Raw genomic sequence first — 22526 nt, 5'->3', positions numbered from 1 at the left:
AGGGATACCCCAAGTGATAAGAGCATCAGTGAACCCCTTCTGAGGCAATGTCCCTCCTCATGGCTTAGACCATGCTCACATTTCCTCCCAATTGCCAGTAGATATGTACCCTACGACATATGGGTATCTTCTGAAACTATGTTCCCCAAGACCTCACCTGGTGAAGTCTCTGTCACTTAGTTGTCCTCTCTGAGTGAGCTCTGAGGCCCACATGCATTAAAGGGCCTAACCCAATCCTTTGGTCATGTCACTCAGTCTCAGCAGCCCCTCGAATGGTCCAAGGCTTAGAAGCTAAGTTCCTAAGATGCTGTAACATGGCTCTATAGCAGCAGTGAACAAGCTTCCTTGATGGGCACATCACCTGACCACCAGGGTACACCCCAGTGTCTACCGTTCAAAGGACTCAAATTGGGAGTGGCAGCACAAATGCCAGCATTTCTAGGGTGAGTGCTGCACAGTTTGCCTTTTGATCAAGATGAAGTTGGTTCACGGTGCTTCACCCCAGAGTCGTTACTGCCCATGCCAGGCCTCACATTGCATATGCGCAGAAAGAGGGCCAAGAATGCTGGCTGCTGGAGTGTGGGCTGTCAGCATGCTCGCACTGCCGGTGAGACTGCTGGGCTTACGACCACTCAGTTCCCTGGAATGGAGACCACAGGGTTTCCCCTCCATGTCCCCCTGAGTGACCTAGTTCACAACTGTGGCCATCAAAAGACGAAGGAGAGAGAAGGGAAGGGGGAAATAGGAAAGGAGGGAGAGAAGATAGGGAGAGAAAGAGGGAGGAAAAGAGAGAGGGACAGAGGGAGGGCCTGTGGACAGAATGTGTCTCATACATTGCATTGTAACACTGCCACAGTAGCAGAAGACCCCAAGAATGATTGTGATGGTTTTGCTCCTTCTAATTTGGGGTTTAAATTCATTCAAGTTTGATAGCCTAGAGAGATGCCCAAAGAAATCTTGGGATGCTGTCTTACAACACTTGAAGCACACAAGCCTGGGGTGCCAGCCTTGGTAGAAAGCACCCGCCTGGGTAGAAAGTGCCAACCTCAGCTTGTCTGTGTCTCACCCCAGTGACTCACCACACACACACCAAGCTGAACACCACAGGCCCACTACCGCTCACCTTCTGCCCACCTCGGGGGAAACCAGAACTCCCTGGGTAGAGATAGCATGTTTAATTCTCTTCCTCACCTAAGCTGTGTCTACACAGCCTTACCATCTCCCAGGAGCAGGGGGGTGCAACAAGAATTGGGGTGGAGTGGTGGGAGACTGGGGAGACATGGAAGGATCTTAGTCAAAGTCAAATGCCCCCATACAGCAAAGACGTTCTGAAAACGTCATAAACTAGAAAAGATTCTAACTTATTGATGGTCAGAACCTTTAATCCTTACAGACTCTAAGCAAGCCTTGGTGGCTGGGGACATGGCTCGGCTGGTACAGCGTAAGAACCCAACTTTAGAGCCTTAGCACCCATGTAAACGCTGGACAAATCATACATCTGTAAGCCCAGAGCCGGGGGCGGGAGGTGAGGCAGACACAGGAGACGCTGGAGTTACCAGCCAGCCAGTCCAATCAGCTCCCGACAGTGCAGTCAGTTCATGAACTCAGGTTCAGTGAGAGACACAGGAATACACATGGACACACATGTGTGCACACACACATACACACACACACACACACACACACACACACACACACACACATAGGAGAGAGAAATAAAGAGAGAAACTTGATAAACTTACCCCAAATTCTATTTCAAATGTATTAAGTTCCCTTTCACCCACCCAAAACTGTATACAAAATCTCCTATAAATTTTAAATGTTTACCCCTTTGTACAATCCCTTTGCCACATAATCGCCTGAACTTGGGCTTTGTGCAAATATGTGAACTGTTCAAACATAAAAAGAAGCCAAGTCACTAGCAGAAGAAAACCTACAACAACCTTCCTCGCCAAATGACAAAGGTCACAGAAGTCTGGACGTTCGTTAACTGCGACGAAGGCAAAGGCGGCAGCATCGGGCACAAGAGGCCCTTCCCGAACATGCACAGGCCTCACAGAGCCCACAAACTCATTTGGAAAGTGAACTTGTGGGTGTTTCTCTTTAGCAAACCCGCTCAATGACCCCACATTCTCGTCCAACAGCTCAAGCTTAGGGGGTGCATTTTCCCCTGGAGCGCTGAATTCTAAGAGCTACTGGTTTTAATACATTTTGCCAGAAATAACTTGAGGGCGTTTTTGAACCCTACCCAGTCCCTTGTGATAACGTAGTCACTCTGCATTAATGTTCTAACTTAAAATAACTAAGTCTGCTTTTTGTTTGCGGTCCAGATTTACACTGGAACACCTCTGGGGAGGTGACAGCCAGGGCATTGACCCCTTCTTCGGCTCCCCTCCCCTCTCCCCTGACTCCAGGCCAGGCATTTGACTGGCAGGTAGGAATTGAAACCAAGTCTGCACCCAGATGCTGAAACAAGGCTGTTTGGGGAAAGTTCTGCTCTGCCAGTCACTCGGGTTCCACCCAAGACTTGATTGAGTCGAAATAATGGTTACAGCTCCCTCTCTCCAGTGATTTACTTTGCCTACAAATACTTGCTAGAGAGAAGCAATCAATAAGAAAATTGTCGAGGAAGAGCAAAGCTCATCTGTACATCCCACACTCTAAACAAATCAAATGTCTTAAGATTGGCCAAATACGGTGATTCCATATCATAGATTCTGTTACGACCTGCCATAGAGAGGAATGAACTACTGATAGACCCAAAGACTTGGACAGGCTTTGTGGTATTACGCTGAGCAGAAAAAAGTCTCAGTGGGTTATAGCCTATGTAATACCACATCTGTGGCAGTCTCAAAATGACCAAGTTACAGACCAGAGCACAAAATCAGACTTGCTTTGCGGTGTTGAATGATGGCTGGGACCTGAGTATAAACAGTAATACAGTAACTGGTGTTCTATAGCTGTGATTATGCCGGTAAAAATCAGCTTACAAGGAGGAAGGGTCTGTTTTGGTTTAGGGATTCAGAGATTTCAGTGATGTTCAGGCCTCTGGGGCCTGAGGAGAGGCAGGTATCAATAACAGGAAGTATTCATGTGTCATACCAGGAACACGGTAGACCAAAGCTGTTCCCCTTGTGGTAGCCTGGAAGGGAAAAGGGGGAAACCAAGTTCTCAGTATCCCCCAGTGACCTCGCTTTCTGCCACTCGTCTTCCTGGTAGTATCACAAGCTAGCAACCTTCAACACGAACCTTTGAGAGGTGCTTATCTCGACTATTGTAGATATGATGAGGGAGATCTCTGCAGTGGCAGAGTGGCTTTGTATCTTTATTATATGCCTACACATATAATAAAAAATGGTATCGAACTGCATACATACTTTGCACCAATGTCAGTTCCCTGATGTTCATGCTTAGCTGACATTATGTAACATATGGCCTTTGGGGAAACTAGGTGATGGGTACCCCGGAACACTCCGTATTCCCTTTGCTATGCTTGCAGCATTTGTCAAGTGTGTAATTACTGAAAACTAAAAATGGGGGAGGGAGGATAGCCAAGAAGGATATAGAAGAAAAGGAAAAGAAGCAATATGGGACGGATATTGACAATTCCAAAGATGAAAGGTGACAGGAAAGATTTAGACAAAGGGACAGCAGAGTAAATATTAGAGGTCACAGCCAGGCAAGCTGACAGCCAGAAACTGTTTGGATTGTAAATTGCAAATGAACTCAGTGGACAGAGAAGGCAAAGATCATTGAACTGTCACCCCTGAGTGACAAGGGTAGATGTGGAGCAGGGTGAACAGGAAGACACAAAGTAAATGTGGCAGCCACAGCAGTGGGAACATCCTGTGGGGGAAGGGGCAGCTGCTGCGCTTCAGGATGTGACATGCATGCATGCAATACCAGGTGAAGGGGTGACTGCAGAATGTGACCACCTAAGAGGAAGCCGGACAGGGAGGCATGCCATAAAAGTCAGCAGATCTAGGGAAAAGAGAGTAATTTGGAGATATGAGCGGAATCACGGAGAGCATTATGTGGACGTGATGAAAGAGTACCACACACTCACCACAGGTAAATAAATCAGAAGGAGAAAAGAATGCATGGGTTTGGTAAATTCCAGAATTTTTTTAAAAGTTGGGGGAAGAAATCATGAGAAGCAAAACTCAGGAGACAGAAATTCCCATAAAAGGATCCTCAAATAAGCAACAATGTGTCTGCAATCTTCTAGATTTATTGAGCATAATAATAATAATCTTGGCTCCAAAACTATAGTGCCTACCCAATATATGTTAAACCTGCTTTTTCTTCTAAAACACATGGCCTTCATGAGTGCTATTCTGTTTGTCGAGACTGCTTGTTAGTTCCCGGCTGCTCATCCCTGAAATAATCACACAGAAACTGTATTATTTAAATCACTGTTTGGCCCATTAGCTCTAACTTCTTATTGGTTAACTCTTACATATTAATTTAATGCATTTCTATTAATCTGTGCATCACCACGAGGTCGTGGCCTACCAGCAAAGTTTCAGCATGTCTGTCTCCAGCAGCTCCATGGCTTCTCACTGACTCTACTTCCTTTCTCCCAGCATTTAGTTTAGTTTTTACTGCCTACCTAAGTTCTGTCTTATCAACAGGCTAAGGCAGTTTCTTTATTCACCAATGGTATTCACAACATACAGAGGGGAATCCCACATCGCCATCCATGCAAAACTAACCATAAGCTAAGGGAACCTCAACTGCTGGTGGGAAAAAAGAATTGATAAGTCAGTACAGGAGTATCTTCAGATCCCCTGAGGTTTCAACTGTGTGGGTGATCGCAAAGCGTCTGAGCTCCCAAGAGCATATTAAAATCTGAAAATTGGTGTTGTTGTTCTAAGATATTAGAGGTTCAGTCCTCTCATCAACGGCATAGATAACAAATTGGGAAAAATATGAGGTTTGTGTGGGCACAAAAGAATTATTCTCATACAATAAAAGACCAAGCTTGTGGTCTCTAGCAGAGACACTAGAAAATTCTAAGACAGGTAGCCCCAAAATAGAGGGGGAAGAGTAAAGATCTTTAGCTACTCCTCATAGACAAAGAAGTTACAAGAAAAATCTGCTGCTGGGAAAATATCAACTCCTACTGCTTTGGAAGCATTCACTTCAGTGTGGGAAAGAAGTGATGTTATCCCAAAACAGCGGTTGGATAGAATTCCATTTCTGTCCTTTGCCATTGAACCTAGCCTCCAGCCTTGCATAAGCAGAGAACAAATAAATGAAAAATTAGGAAACCCAGAGTATGCAGCAAACTTTGGCAGCTACTGGCCAGGCGATGAGATATGAAGTTTTTTCCTCAGTGGTTGTCATAGCCGATATTCACAAAAAAAGATGCAGGTTTTCAAGGGACAGCTTGGGTAAGTCAGATCAAGCCTAAGCCTCAGACCTGTGGATGAACAGGTACTGAGAGAAGGGAAGAGAAGCTAGGCTTTTCTATAAAACAATCATGAATGGGGACAATAGTCTTAAATGGAGAGCTTCCAAAGCACTCCAGGTGGTGGGTCTGAGAGATGCAAAGCTGAGGATAAAACCAGGAACACACCAGAGGATGGCTTAGAAAGACAGGCAACCTATGTTTGTACTTCCTCTTCAGTGTCCCTTATAAAATCTTTAGGAAAACAGTTTTCTCTCTCCCTTGAGTAACAGATTTCACTGTGGAAGAGTGTGGGTGGAGTCTTCTCAGTGTTGGCTCAGAGAGGCCGGAAGATGGTTCTGTTGGTGAAGTGCTTGTCTTGCAAGCCTGAGGACCTGAGCTCCACTCTCCCCGTCCTCTCTTTGCTCCCTGACCACCATGATGTGAGCAGTTTGAATTCATCATGAGATCCCAGTGTGGTGTGCCATTTCACTGCAGGCCCCAAACCAGCAGTACCAAGTGACCAAGGACTAAAACTTCTGAAACCATGAGCCAAGATGAACCAACCATTCCTCTTTCTTAGTTAGTTGTATCTAGCATTTCATACAGTGCTGGGAAACTGACCAGTGTTTGTCACACCATGGTTGCCGAATCTGCCATGGCTCTTAATCCTCGCACCAACTTTAACCAACCAGAAAAAAAAATGTCTAGCAATGAAACTGATCTCCCAGATCTGCTTGGCTGCTGAGTCACTCTTTCCAGTGCTGGCTTCTGCCTCACAGCCCTGTCTTCTGGGTATTGACAGTCCTTCCACACAGCGTTTCAGAGGCTTCCAAATTCTCAGAAGAAATGACACCACAATAATTTGCCCCTGGGTGGGCAAAGTTCCTGAGGCCCATGATGCCAGGTGGCTGAGGTTGCTATCAGAGGAGAGATGGCAATGTTGGGTCCCATCCACTGTAGGATAGTGACATCATCAGGGTGGACGGATATTTTTTCTCTATTATCCAAGGGCTTTTCTTCTCTGTGTTTGCTCCCACCATACTTCTATAATAGTCTTGGTGAAACCGCTCATTGTGCTCGTCCTGCTCAAAAACCCATCAGTTGCTCACATCATTAAGTACCTATTGCTTGCTAGGCTTGAGGCTCTCTCTCAACTGTCAATCAACACATGATGTGTTCTAGCTCTGCAATAAACCTTGAAGGAAATTGCTGTGTTCATCACCTCCTCACAAGTCAGAAAGCCTTGGTTGATCAGACTCTCTAGCCTTCCCTTGACCTGTGAAGCAGAAGTTCCTATTGTAAGACACCATCACAATAGGTTATAGATTAAAATGATGATGATAATGATTATAATAATAATAGTATTTTTAAAAGTGAAAAATCCTCTTTTTTCTCTTCCATAGATCTTCAGCCACCTTTTGGCACTAGTACCATGTTCTTTTATAGTCTGTAGCCCGTTCTCTTTTATTCCATTCTCTTGGCAAAGCCAATGCTGCTTTTCCTTTTCAGAGACAGTCAGTTGGGTTTTGCAAACACTTTGTTTCAAATATAGACATGCAACCTAGATGTGAATTCTCCTAGGATATCAGGATCTTCATTGGTTTCACTCAAGAGCTTTTGGATCCTGTGTTGGGTAAGGTTGAGAGAGTCCCTGAATGATAATGCAGAATACTTAGATAAACTCTTTGTTTGTATGGTTGACTGGTTGGTTAGTTGGTTATTTGGTCTGGTTTCCAAGACAAGGTCTCTGTATAGTCTTGGCTATATGGAACTAGGTAAGTAGACCAGGTTAGTCTTGAACTTAGAGATCCATATGTCTCTGCCTCCCAAGTGTTGCTACAACTAAAGGCATGTGCCATCACTGCCCAGCCAGATAAACTCTTCTTTAAAAACTGTGTGTGGCGTGTGTGTGTGGAGGGGGTGTACAGATGCTTGTGGAGGCCAGAAGAATGTGTCAGATCCCCCAGAGTTTGAGGTACAAGATGTTGTGCCTGCATTGGTGCTGGGAATCAAGCTTGAGTTCTCTGGGAGAAGAGTAAGCACTTTTAACCACTGGGTCATGTCTCCAGACCTCCGGTAAACTCTTCATCATTTTAAATATCTGTGTTAGTTATTTCCCGTTGCCGTGGTAAAGGACCGTGACCAAAAGCACCTTGTGGAAGGAAAGTTGATTTTCACTTGCAGACATGAAGGGAGAGTTCATGATGGTTGGTGGGCGGCAGAATGTCAGAGCAGGGAGCTGACCGAGCAAATCTTCAATGTCAAATGCAAAGCAGAGAGAGCAGACAAAATGGGAGTGGAAGGAGGGTGTGACCTCTCAAGGCCTACTCCCAGTGCTGGACTTCCTTCACAGGGCCTCCACCTCCTAAAGGTTAAACAGCTTCCCCCAAACAGAGCCAACTGGGTATCAAGGGTCATATATACAAGCCTATGGGAGACACGTCTCTTTGGAGCTACCAGAATGTCCCATGCTATATTTGAAACATTGTTATGCAAAACTTCGTTGTTTATTTGAAATTCAAATGTAATTGGACATCTTGTGTTTTATCAGGAAACCCTACTGGTACGTCATCCAAAGCTGAGCAAAAGGTTAATCACCTGGATACCAGGATGGCTTCAGAGTGGCAGAGCTAGGACAACCCCTGGATACAGAAGGGAGAGGAAGGACAGAGAGATTGTGCCAACTCTGGCAGCTTACAGATCCGGGCTTCTATCTGTTATTGGGAGCTTTGCCTCGTTCCTAGGTGGCTAATTGCATCTCACGTGTTAGTGTAGAGCAGGGAGGCAAAGAGGAGGAAATGGTTGAAAACAGTGCGGACAACAACTGCTCCCTTTCCAGAAAGTGAATTCCCCCACCAGAGTCTCCAGCAATCCTGCCTTCTATGTCCTAGACCATGCTTGAGTGAAGGCAGAAAGTGTGGATTAGTATGCGCCCTAGAAAGCTGCCCCTGCGCTAGTAAGCCATTCCACTTCCCAGAGTCACAGCCGTGGGTGTATTTGAACAGAAAAACAAACACCCATGACCAGAATTTGGGACTATCTCTGAAGACTGTGGACAATTCCCATCACACTATCCAAGAGCTCTAGAAGCAGAGTTTCTATGGAGAATGAGGGCTCTTTCCCCTTTGTAATATGATTTCTTGGCTGGAGAGGAACTATTAGGCACCCTGAGATGCTCTGTAGAAATGCAAGATAATATTGTATTGTATTAATGTCACTTAATGGTAGCTGTCAATGATAGTGATGGAATAAATATGGAAAAGGAAATTACTGTAATTGATTGACAGTCCAGAATCTTCCACGTTCGACCTAATGAGAGAAACCTATGAGCAGCAGCTTCCAGTGCAAGTTATTAATGCAAATCGCATGCACCACACTGGCATGCTGAATTATGCAATGCCATGTGAATGTCTAATCCATTTCACCAGGCTTGTCTTTATCCAGAAAAAAAAATACTTCGCTGACATGCTGATTAGTATATTAGGAGAGTTTAAGAAGTTTGGTGTTAAAGTAGATGCTATCGCGGGGTTATTAATTTAGTTCTGAACAAGACAAACAGCCCGGCGCAGCCATCAAAATCACTACATAAGTCTACAAGATAACTTTGTCAAGACCGATGGGAATGTACAGAAAAGTCCTGTGATATGTGGAAGGAATTAGCAAACAGATAGGGAGCACATCATTTTTCTAGAAAACCACTGTCAAGGACTCAGGACCTATGCGGAACCAGATACCTGCCAAGACATCAACAGTGCCTGCTGTCTTGTTGTCGCAGACGTTTAGAGACTTGCAGGAGCTCCTAATAGACCCAGATGTCAGAGGCCAAAGGAACATCAAGTCCATGTAAGGTTCCAGGCCACCTCTGGGGCTCCCAGGGAGATTTAAGTACTATCCAGAAATGCAGCTTCTATAGGGAAAGGTTTGTGAACCTGGAAACCAAGTTGCCGATGGCCCGTTGGTACAATATCCCAAGAACTCGCAGCTCTGAGGATTCTAGGCCTTGAAACTCTCTACTCTCTACACATTTTAATCTTTAAAATTTGGATCAAGGCCAGGCATCATGGCACATCCCTTTAAGTCCAAGATCTCAGGAGGCCAAGGCAAGAGGAAGTTGTTGCATATGAAGTTCCGTGCCAGCCAGGGCTACATAGAGTGACCCTGTTTCAAAAGAACAAAATTTGCAAGAAGTGCCTGAAACTTCCAGTTCTAACGCCTACCACTTCCTGGGATTTGGCCCTGACTTGGCTGCTCACAGGAGCACACGTGTTCCCAAGCTGGAAAGCACAGGGCTGAGAGAGACAGAGACGGCAGCCAGAGGTGTACACTGCAGTTTTCCATGAATGATCACCAAGGTTTTTGACTGGTAAATCTATGAGTTTTGTGGAATTCTGCCAAAACATTGACCATCTTTTATGTACCAGCTACTGGGCTTGGTTTTGGGTACACACTGCTCCTGCCCTCTTGGAGCTCATGTGTGCTTATGTGTGCTCATGTGTGTGTAGGGGCCAAGCCCTACGAAGTGGCCATAAGAGAGTGTCGGAGGCGGGGTCAGGTTGGTACAACCTGGAAGAGCTGGGAGGTGGACACTGAAGGAAGGACACATGCTGTGACTCCATTAAGTGATAAATCTTAAAATGTCTGTCTTTATGGTGTTCAACATGTTTTGAGCCTGATATACATTGAACTAGCTAAGTCAAGCTAATGGGCATATCTATGGCTTTGCGCTTGCCTGAGACCAGTTAAGAGCTACTTTTTTTTTTTTTTTAGCAACTTTCAGGACCAGGATAAATTATGAACACATGCTCCCCTGTACTTTGCACTTCCTAGCTGCTGAAATTTTGCCCCTTTGACCAACAGCTCCACTGTCCTCCACTCCCCTGACCACCACCCAGCCTCTAGTCACCACCATTCTGTCTTCTGTGAGTTCTGCTTTTCAAATTCCACATAGGAGAGGGAGCATGGGGCACTTGTCTTTCCACACCTGCTTATTGCATTTAGCATCATATCTTCAGGGTTCATTCATATTATTGTAAAGGACAGGATTTCCTTCTTCTTCATGGCTGAACGGAATACCACTGTGTATGTATGCAACACATTTTCTTGGCATGGACATCAGTGAATGGGCACTTAAGTTGAATCCATATTTTGGCTACTATTAAAAGTACCACAATGAACAATGGGGCTGCATATCTCTCTCCTATGTATTAATTCTATTTCCCCTGCATGTATGCCCAGAAGTGGAACTTCGGAACCATATAGTAGCCTAACTTCAAATTTTGAAAACGACCCTCCACAGTATCTTGCATCATGATCATACTCAATGTCGACTTTTCTTAACTTTTAATACAGATGTATATGTGAAAAGCTATACTCGTGATTTCATTGTCATATATCCTAATGGAACTTTTCCCTTTTAAACAAGCATGTTTCTTTTTTGAGATAGGGTTTCTCTGTGTGGCCCTGGCTGCCCTGGAACTAGCTCTGTAGACCAGGCTGGCTTCAAACTCACAGAGATCTGCCTGCCTCTGCCTCCCAAGTGCTGGGATTAAAGGCACATGCCACTATTGCTTGGGTTAAAAAACGAATTTTTAAAAATGAGGCAACTTATAGAACACATGATGCAATAAATACTGGAAGAAGAGCTCAGATACTATATTGTGGGGTTGGTGTGTAAATGACTACAGTTAGGAGCTGCGGGATGGTGGGAAAGCAAGAAGAAAGGTGAAGAAAGAGCTGCCTACAGGAAACAGGTCTGGGGAGACTTGAAATAACAACCTAGAGAATAAGAAAGTTGGCTGGGGAAGTTCTTCAGTGTGCTTGCACACATGGCTTCCCCGCAACCCCACTTTCACCATGACCAGTGCCCTGGGGAGACTCATACTCTCAAATTTTCTATGGAATAATTGAGATCCTTGCAAGGTTAAGTTAAACACCACAGGTCACCCAACAAATTAGCAGCTGAGGTAGAGTTACAACACAGGCCATCCTTAACCCAACTAGGGGCAGTGTCCCTCTGCTCCAAAGTTCTGAGTATGCAACAAGATGGAAAAATGAAACTTTATATAAAGAAAACTGAGCAAAACTGAGGGCTTCTGCAAGAAAAATAAGGCTACTGATGGCTTCAAAAATACAACCTGGCTTTAGGTACCATATGGCCCAGTTTGAAAGTGCTTGGAAGGCTTGATGAACACATTTGTTGACAGAGATTTCTGTCCCACCCGCTCCTGCAGCCATTCAGTCCCAAAGAGACACCCAAAGGCTTACATTAATTATAAACAGGTTGGCCTATTAGCTCAGGCTTCTTATTAACTCTTACATCCTACATTAAGAGCAGTAGAGAGACATTGGATAATAGAAAAAACTTCTGAATTAAATCAGCCAGTATATTTTAAAGGATGTATATTTTAAAGGATTGTGTTGACCTCACAATGGAAACTAGGAGATGTGCTGGGGTTTCACTTTTGTTTCCACAGAAGAAAAGTTATAGATACCATCAAAACTAATAAAGATTTGGTTTGAAACAGAAAAACCTCTTGAGAAAGAGAAATGACAGCTCATCCACAGAGGTGACAATCATACAGGTGGTAAGAAAATCTTATAAAGGTTGGGGCAGGGTTCTGTTCTTGTCTTTGCAGGAAAATACTCTTCTTCAAAGAACTGAGAGATGGACATCTAGATGTCTAGAGATGAAAAGATAACTATCCAGAAAGGATCACAAAGCAAAGAGAAATCTGACTTATGGTGCTGTATCACCTGCATGGTAAATTTGGGTTATCTGGGCATGTACACATCTCTACTTAAAAATAAGAGCTGGCTTTGGAGTTGGACAATGGCTATCCTTCTCTAAATCCAAGCATGTTGTTAAAAGAAAAATTCAGAATTTCTGTCTCATGTCAGGAGCCATCTGGTATGTGACAGAAAGAAGATAGACTGTAAGGAAATATTTTACTTTTCTCCATGTCCATTTTGTCTATATCATAACTTTCATTGAATATATGTCTATATAAATAATGTTTACGTTTTCAACAATGAACAATAGATTTTCCTGAAGTAATCGTTGAAGCTTCCAAGAAGAAGATGGGGCACCACAACAACGACTTCACCTGGATATGACATCACGATGCTAACAGTGCTACTATGAGACCAAGTTTTGGATACCAGCTGTGGAAATGTTGCACCTTCTTACAACGTTCTGGCCAGAACTCCAAATAAAAACTTTAGAAAAACCCTATCCACTACTCAGAAACCATTTGCAACTATACAAAACAGCAATCTTGAAACTTAACCACCATTTTACTTTTACAGGATCCCATAGAAAGAATATCACCCCTATGACAGCTGGAAGCAATTTATGACATTCCCATGCATGGGCTGTGTCTTGCAGTGTGGGCAGCAACAGTACAACCCCAGTAGAAAACTACCAAACTCACAGCCTAGTTTCACCAGGAGACAACAGGGAGCCCGCATCACATTGTAACTGATGTGTTCTTGTCCTAGAGCTGCTGAAGCAAAACACAAAGGCTGGAAAGCTTGAACAACAACAGGAAGTCTCCTAACAGTTCTAGAGACTTCTGCTCAGGATCAAGGAATCAGTTCTCAGAGTTTGTAAGAGAGCCCTCAAGGCTCCGGAGCTGAAGCCTTAGTCCCCAGCATGCAGTACTCTTGGGTGGGAAGTGCTGGAAATGGGGGGGGGGGGGTTTGGAGCCTGGCTGGAAGAAGCAGGCCATTGAGGGTGTGCCTTTGAAGGCTCTATTTCACCAGGCCTTTCTAGTTCTCTGCTCTCCGGCAGCTACACGTGAACAACTTGTCTCTACCAAACACTAAAACCGTACTACTGGGTGAACAGATGTCATACACCACTGGGCTCAGAAACCATCAACTAAAACCTCTGAACTGTGAGCCCAAACAACTCTTTCTCCACTTTAAGCTGTCTCTCTGTGGGATTTGGTCACAGCAGCAGAAGGATGCCTGCCACAGCTCTTTCCTTGAAATGGGCCTTTACTTCATGTTGTTTCTTAGCTTCTCGAGGCCTGTGGACATTTTTTGGCTTCTGGGGGGCATTCTCTGTGGGTTTTCACATTGTCGTCCCTAATAGACATCTGCCTCTCTGTCCAGTTTTCCCCTTCTTTGAGGATGACAGCCATATTGACTCAGGACCCATCCAACTAACCTCATCTGCAAAGATATTTCCAAATAAGGCCACGCTGACAGGTATTTAGGAATTCTTGTTTTGTTTGTTTGCTTGCTTTTCCTATTTTCAGAAAGAGAAATAATTCAACTCAGAATACAGGGTAAAGAATGTGGATTTTACTTTAGCAGTGCTGGAGATGGAACCCAGGGACTTCCGCCTGCTGGGCAAACATTCGTTCTACCACTGAGTCACTTCCACAGCCTTTGAACAAGACTGGGAATGTGATCCCTTGGCAGAGTGTAAACAGGTGAATGATAGCCAGGATGTCTGCTGTTGAAAGGTCACTCTGGTCTCCATGTGAAGAATAGGTCCAGGTACCGAGGAAAGAAGCGAGAACAACAGTTCAGGGCTCAGAAGGGAGAAAAGTTTGCTGCACAATCCTGAAGACCTGAGTTCAATCCCTGGAGCCCACGGCAGAGACTCCTCAAAGTTGTCCTCTTACCTCTGCATGTGAGGTAACATATGGGTGTCCATATTCAACACACACACACACTAATAATAATAATGCAGATGAGTAGAAGGATTAGAATAAGTAAAAACATGTTTTTAAGAAGAATGCCAAGTCATACAAAAGTGTAGGCAGACGGTACTAGTGGCCTGGAAGGTGATGAGCACCGGTGACTGTGGTCTGGTATGTCAGTATGGAGAAGGATGGAGCTTCTCAGAGAACTGATCTGGGAGATACACTGGCCCACAGTGCAGAGAACTTACCAGTGAAAGAGATCGGCCTGTGCCCAGAGGCATTCTGGGACTTGAAGACCATCAGTCTTCAAACAGAGACCAGGAAATGACTGAGTGGTTCTGTGGATACAGAGTCAGACTCTCCAGCATCTGTGTGGATACATGCTCTAAGTTTCCACTCTGTAAGTGAAGCTATCTGCAGCAACTCAGGCCAAGAGGACGATGGCACCTCCCTATCCTCCTCCCTCCAGCCGCTGATGTCCAGACTAGTGACCACACTCGGGTTTCTATACGAGAGCCCTGCCGAGGCACTGCCCTTCTGTTGAATTAATATTTCCATCTCAGTGAACAAAAACAAGTTAGCAGGCCAACAGAGTGGGCTACCTTCCAGGGTTTGTCTGCCGACAGATTAAAAAGTATGTCAACATGGCGTTATACTAACAAATACCCAAGGCAGAAGCTTTTGCTTTGGTTTGCTTTGCCGTTTATTGATAATGTGGGTGAACTCGTGCCTGCATTTGTGCAAAGGTTGAGTGGCCAGGTGATCTTAGCACTGCTGGGACCTTGGGAGATGAAAGAGTGGGGGACCTACTACAACAGCTGTCAGTCAGTTGCTCCCTCCTGTTGAAAAACAGAAAAATCAGCCAGAGAAGGAACGGCAGTGAGGGTGTGAGAAGTTTTTTTCTTATATGACGGTCGTAAGATGGACTTTTTAAAGTCTGGCTTCTATTTATAATGCCCTGCAAAAGAGAAGCTTTTAGCAACTTTTCAGGAAAAGCTGGGTTTTTGTTTGTGTGTTTGTTTGAAAGTATCTTATAAATGAAATTTTTATTTGCTTGTAAAGAAGAACTATATATTTCCATTAGCAGGAAAATGGATAGAACTGGTGATTGCGGTGTTAAGTAAAATAAGCCAGACTCAGAGGGACAGTAATCATGTTTTCTCTCTCTCACACACATGCTTTAGAAGTAAATATACATGCATAAATCATAGAAAGGGACTATGGAGGGGCAAGGAAGAAATCTAAACAGAGAGGGGAGGGTAGAACAAAAGACAGTTACTAGGAAGGAAGGAAGGAAGGAAGGAAGGAAGGAAGGAAATACTGCCTGTTTTCTCTCCTAACTAGTATTTTAGGGTGTGTGTGTGAGAGAGAGACAGAGACAGACAGAGAGAGAGACAGACAGAGACAGACAGAGAAGAGACAGAGAGAGGAAGAAAACATAAAAACAACTATTTGAGAGGAAGAAAGGGGGCTAAAGATGGGGAGGAGGGACAGAGGAAGGAGGAGAAGATAAGAGCAATGTACAATTATGTATATGTGAAAATCTCATAATGAAACCCTTTATTTTGTGCACTAAGAAGTTACTAAAAGCGAAGAAACACATATTCATTTCTCTTCTTTCTGAGATTATAACCCCTTTCCTTTTCTTCCCTCCTAGTCCTCCCATATACCTGCCCCTCTTTGCCTTCTTTCAAATTCATGATCTGTTCTCATTCACTGTTGTTACACGCATTTATGGATATACATATGTACTCCTAAATATAACCTGCTCAGTCTGTAATATTACATGTATGCATATTTTCAGGGCAGACCATTTGGTATTGGATATATATTTGGTGGGACCCTTCCTGGGGAAGTATATTTTCTCCATTCTCAATGTTCCTCAGTTGCCTGTAGCTCTTTCTGTAGGGTTCAAGCCTCAAGGTCTTTCCCTGAGCTTCTATGGCATGTCTATTGCTGGTGTCCTTGTTCTGCTCATGTTTTCACAGTCATGGTGGTGAGACTTTACATATCTAGCTTCTGATATTACTAGGGGACACAGTTTCAGAGCAAACTCCCTGATCCTCTGGCTCTTCCCATCTTTCTGTCTTCTCTTCCAGTATTCCCTGAGCATTGGGAGATCCACAACTCTTGATTGGTTGCAGTTTTCTGTTATGGTCTTTATTGCAAAGAAATATTTTCTTGATTAGGGGCAAGGACTTGTAATCTTCATTTGGGGGGTATAAGGACTTACATTCTTCATCTGTGAGTATAAGGACAAATATTGAGAGTGTAGTCAGAGATTATGTGGGTTTAGTAAAACGGTGGCTGTAGGTTCTCTTCCGAGGTCTAAGATTTCTCTAGCAGTTGTGTCCCTCCTGTTGAGCAGGTCCGATTAGAGAACTGTTGGTTACCACCGTGGTATACATGTCCCTATTGCACTCTTAGGGTTACAGTGCCATGCTGGTCATCTGGTGTTTCATAAGCACCATGACTGGGAAGGACTGTTGATTGCTTTCCCTCTTTAAAAGCTTGCATGATGCCCTCTGGTACCAGGAAAGTCGGTCCTCAGGGATGAGGCATTCAGGTCAGTGCTAGTTCAAGAGCCTCTGGGTCCTGGGTCTGAGACACATTGGGTCTTTAACAATGGGGACTTGAGTTCCACTTCTGGGGGACATCAAGGGCAACAGAAATAACCTGTAATGTTTTGGGAGTCTCTTGGACAACCCTGACCAACTCAAAAGCAAGTTTTTCTTTACATCTGGTGTAGGAGGGTTTGTTAGCTGGTCTTTGATTCTTTGAAGGCGGTATTGTCAGCCCAGATGAGAAATTTTCATTTAAACTATGTATGAATATTTATTCACAGACATATGAGTATTACAGGTTTCGTTTGGGTTTTTTTTTTGTAGATAGTTAATAGTGGGACAGCTTCTGACTTTTTCAGACATCCTTACTATTTTTTTTACCTTCCTTCTGTATTCCTTTCCCTCTCTACTCTCTGGTTAGAGCCCCCTTTTCCCCCTTTCCCCAATCAGATCACTTACAACCTTTTAGTCCTCTATTTATTTATATTTAACGCTGACTCTAGACATTCCCTTACTCTCAGCCTGGGGTGTTTGTGGAGGGCTAGTGATTGAGGGTTGCTTTGGGCTCAAGGTCACAGCACAGGCCAGGGTCACACTGGGGCTGTATTTTCAGGGACAGCGTGAAGATTATTTCCAACCTACCACCTGTTTTTTTTTTCTCCAGTCCATGAGCTAAGAACAGCTTTCACATTTTTAAGTGGTTAGAAAAAAAAATCCAAAGACTCATATTTCATAACATACGAATCACACTGTGTCACACATGGAAATTAAAATGACATGAAATGCAAGTTTGGGTGCCTATAAATAAAGTTGCCTTGGAACATGGCCAGGCACGCTCATTTGCATATTATCTATGGCTGCTCTCAGTAAACAACAGCAAAGTCCTCTTGTCAGCGACTCTGTGGCCACTGAAGTCTGAACCGTTGGCTGGCCGGCCTGTCAGGAAATGTTTGACCGCTCTTGCTGTGGAGCTTTAGGAAAAGGTGTGTTCGGCCCTGCCCCACGGCCTCCCTGAATTTTCTGAGGTTTTCCTGGCTCCTTGCAGATGACTCTCATTTGCTTGAAAAACTGTTTTGAGCTTTATTTTTCAGGCCAGGCAACATGTCAGGTCCGAGGGCTACAGCTGTGGAAAGTCATAGACAGATCCTGTCACCAGAGCACAGGGGCCAGCAGAAGAGCAGGTGGGACTCAGGGAGACACGCGGATGGGGTGTGTGAGGGATGTAACTGTGGTAAGGGCTCCAAAGATGAGCTTCGTGGAGCTGCAGAGGGCAAAAGAGGTAACGGACTTCCTCTTCTGCAGTATCACAGAAGATAACCAAAGTATAGATTAACAATTGTCTGGGATTCACAGGAGATGTTGAGGAAAAGGGAGAAGAAAGAATTCCAGTTTCTTCACTACAAACTCTCCTTATTGTCTTCTGCCCGTTAGTGTGCCCAGAGGAAGTGAGGCATGGGGGACAGTAAGTACAGCCTGTGAGGATGAGTGAGAGCAGGAGGGCCAGGCCTTTCAAAGACTTCGCTGAGCACATAGGCAAGGAGTTGTCCAAGTGTCCAGCTCATGAAACTCTAAAAGACCACAGGAGAACAGATGGATAACTCGTAGCGTGCTCAGGCAATGAATAGCAGTAGGCACTAATGTGAATCTACTCACAGCTGTATGCAGTAATGGAATCTTTGTCATAGATTATTAAGTGAAAAAAAAAGTCCAGAAAATAACACAGGGCATGATGAACTTATTTTTTTTAGCACGTGTTTATTTTGGCTGAGTTAGCGATGGAGAGTATATCCTGTCAGAGGATAGCTTGCAAGAGTCAGCCCTCTCCTCCCACCACGTGGTTCTGAGAAGAAACACCTTTACCTCACGAGTTGTCTTGAGGACCCGTGATGGCCTCTTCACAGAGGTAAATGTAACCAAAGAGTGACAAGACACTTTAGGATCATATTCATGTACGTGCGTGTTTAGAAATAGATAGTAGCAAATGTTTTGATGAAAAATAAAGCTTCAAAAAGCAAAGGAATAAGGTTTAGCAGAGTGAGTGTCTCACAGAAGGGCAGGCGCAGCATCCACAGAACGCTGTCGTTAATGCCCTGCTTCTTGTGAACAGTGAACTCATAGGTAGCTATCACATTTTAAAAAGTTTCAAATAATAGCTGGGCAGTGGTGGTGCATGCCTATAATCTCAGCACTTGGGAGACAGAAGCAGGTGGATCTCTGTGTTTGAGGTTAACCTAGACTACAGAGCAAGTCCCAAGACAGCCAGGGCTACACAGAGAAACCCTGTCTCAAACAAAAACAAATAAAAAGAAAGAACAAAAGAAATAAAGAAAAAAATATAATCATGAGAAGTTATTAAAGCAATATAGAATGAAGAATGACATGATGAAATTTTTCTGTATTTAAACTTTATTACAAAATTATAAAGCACAGCTCTGTAACCAAAAAAAAAAAAAATACATTTGGGTTTGCTTTTTAATACCCAGCTGAGAGAATCTTAATATGAGTCATCATATGAGTTGGATCAAGATTCACATCCCAGAGATTTCAAAAAACTTGTGCAGTATATATCGACTATTAATTCCTTTATAGCTTATTAGTTTAGAACAGGATATTCCAACATATGAACCAGCCAGCTGTCCACGTCTTTTAAAACAAGTATCAACAGAAAGACATGATATAGTTCGTAAGGCAAAATCCTCCCTCTGGCTGCCCTTGGAACAGGGCAAGTGTGGAGACCTGTCAAGAGGGCTAGGAGTGAGGCTCAATAGCAAAGAATTTGCTTAATGTACTAACATGCAAAGGGTCCGTCCAGTCCTAGGTGCTGCAAGAGGTCGCTCTAAATGTGCAGGCAGAGTTGATGGGTGTAAATGTGGTAGGACAGTAAGTAAAGGACAGGTAGAGTGACAGAGATGACGACAATTGTCCTCCTGTTTAAACTGATTTACTGTGCACCTTTACTTTGAAGGAATCAATTAGTATTAAAGAAATGCTAATATTGCTTGGCCTTGCATCACAGACCAGGATCCCTGCCACTGAGGCAGGAGAATTACAACTTCAATTGCAAGTTGTCTGGGCACCTCGGTGAGACTCCCTCTCAAAATAACGAAAACTTGAGGACACAGCTTAGTGGTAGAGCCTTTGTCTAAAACACAGGAGTCGCTGGGGTCAATCCCTATTATGAGAAAAAGGAAGAGGGGGGAGGAGGAGGAAGTGGGTAGCAGCAACAACAATCAACAATTCCATGAATACATGGTAGGATTGAAAATGAATCAGGATAGGGCCTTTGACCAAGAGATTTCAGAAGCCTTGGAGGACTTACCAGGTGAATTAACGGTCGTCTGGATGGTGATTTGAATTGTGATTGGACACCCTTAGAAGCATTTTCGGCCAAGGCAAGCTCAAAATATTTCTCCTGTAAAAATAGCCAGGGATGGTGGCTAAGGAGGGTGAAGTTGGCTAATGGGGCTTTCTGAAGTTTTCACACACAGGCGTTTTTATCTTTTCTGAGACTGAACTAACATCTTTGTTTTACTTCTGTTCTTCTTATTCCTGGTCACTTATTATTACACGTGACAGCAGATAATTCAAAGCAACAACAAAAGAAAGGTAGTGGAGTTGGCCAGCCATCTTTTCCTCCACCTTACCAGTCTCCTAAACCAACAGGCCTTTCCCCTGTAGGAGGAACGGGGCATAGCATTACTTGCAGACCAGGCCTCCTTGTTACAAGCCTTCCTAGTGAGTGTTCCAGCTCTGGGGATCAAAGATAAGACTCTGTCCCTCAAATAATGTGAATAATAAGAGTGGTCGCCTGTTAGACTGCCAGAATGACAGAGACTTCGAAAGCCCTAAAAGGCACAGATTTTTAATTCTGAGAAATCCAGAGGGTGGCTTGTTCAGGCAGTTCGTTCACACATGCATGCTCCAGCTGAGCTGGGGGCAAGACAGGGTGTGATTCCCACTCCAAAGCTTCCAGAGTACACACTGTACAGTTGTGCGCCCAGCGGAAATGGAAATTGTGTGCTCTGGTAATCCTGAACCACATCACAGCTAATTCATTTACATTGGAAGTTGGGCAGGTTTGCCCCAAGTAACAGATAAATATATCTGCATGGATTGTCAACCCTCATTGCCACAGAATTAGTGAGGACCTGGGCATCATCTAACCAACATTGTTCATTGGACAGAAGGGAAACTGAGGCTTGAAGACCCCCAAGTGACTGGAGTCTGGCATACTTGGCCGAGCTAGGGCAAACAGACCCTTTTCCTAGCCCCCTCTGCCTCTGAGCTTCAATGGAAATCATCCTGTTATCTTACTACAGGCAGACAGCAATGAGGGAGAGAAGATGGAGGAAAAAAGAAATTGAAACAGAGAAGGAAGGATGGAAGAGATAGGCAGCGACAGAAATTGCAGGTGAGATTGTCTGTCTCTGCCTGTCTATCTTTCTCTCTATCTGCCTCATCTCATTCCTTTCTGAATTCCCTCTCTTACCCGGCTCCCCCAGGCCGGCTCCTGAAAACACAGTGTTATTCCCTTAATTCCAAACACCTTTGGAAGAGGATCTGCAAATGAGCAGAAGGCTGGTGGGGCTGCTATCAGAAGTGGTGGGAAGAATTTATGGTACCTTTGGCCATCCCCCACCACTGCTAAGGAAGAAGGAAGGTGCAGGTCATTTAGACTCATGGACTTCCACAGAAGCAGAATCGTGGGCCTGGCCACCCCAAACCTAAAGGACCTACAATTTAGCAGAACGCTTAACCTGGGCTTGGGTGCCCACTGGGCAGCGGTAGCCGGCATTTGAAATAGTCCTTCATGCCTTGTGAGCACACACATTGTCTTTCTGGCCCTCAAGAGGGAAACGGGTCAGAGAGCTTAAAGATTAAGATTTACACAAGTCTTTTAAATGCTAAAAATCCGTCCATCGTGGGATATGCCTCGGAGTGGATACATTCATTTTAAATAGATCCTTCCCTGAGAGTTACATTTGGTCTGTCCTCTCTGGGCCAGATGTCAACTGTGACAAATTCATATGAATCCTTCTAGCAGGGCTGGCTCTACAAATCCTAGAGGAATGTGGGCATCCTGTATTCCCTAGCTCCTCCTGAATCCGAGATATCAAGACCGGGGAAAATTTAAATAGTTTTAACTCGCCAGGTCCTGAGGCAAAGCAAATCCACCTGTGCCTTGTTGAGGTGGCATAGGAGTCAGCTGGTATGGAGCAGAAAGGCACCGGTGACTTCCTCGTGCTTTGCCGAGGTGATCCTGCCGCCACGGCTCCTAATGAGCCCATCTGGTGGCAAAAATCACAATGCAAAACAAATTAGCCGGGGAATTTTTCAGGTGTCAGTTTCAATGAGGGAGGAACAGACAAAGAATAAAAAAAATCATCGCATGTAAAAGATTTCGAACTTTGAAGCTGCTCGGGGACTGTTGACTTATAGCCTGATTTTTCTCAAGTGTGGTGTCATCCCAAGTGTCACATTGACACGATGAGGATTTCTTGTGAAATAATCCCTTTGCCAACATCAGGGAATCACCCTCCCCTTTGATCGAGTCAGATATGATCTTGAAAGTTGGCCTACTTACACAGCTCCAGTGAGGCTGCTCAAAATAAGACCTCTGGAAGGGAAGAGGGGAGAACGGCACACACACGGAGGATGGGTAAGCCTTTGAGGGGAACGTATATGCACACAAAGAGAGGAAATTTTAGAATGGGTATCCCACGAATAGATACTACCGACATGTGATGTGTGTGTGTACATATATATATTATTTTCTAGACTCCACAGGTTTTACTTAACCTGCAGAGATGGCCAACCACCTTTCACACGTAGAGCTGTGTGTAACTAACTCTTCATGGCACAAGGGTAGAACAAAGACCCAAACTTCTTTCTTGAAGAATCTTAATTCTGTAG

Source organism: Microtus oregoni, unplaced genomic scaffold (genome assembly GCF_018167655.1).
Source record: "Microtus oregoni isolate MIOR12 unplaced genomic scaffold, Mior012 000042F_ref0000377, whole genome shotgun sequence".
Lineage (NCBI taxonomy): Eukaryota > Metazoa > Chordata > Mammalia > Rodentia > Cricetidae > Microtus > Microtus oregoni.
This window is presented reverse-complemented; position numbering follows the sequence as displayed.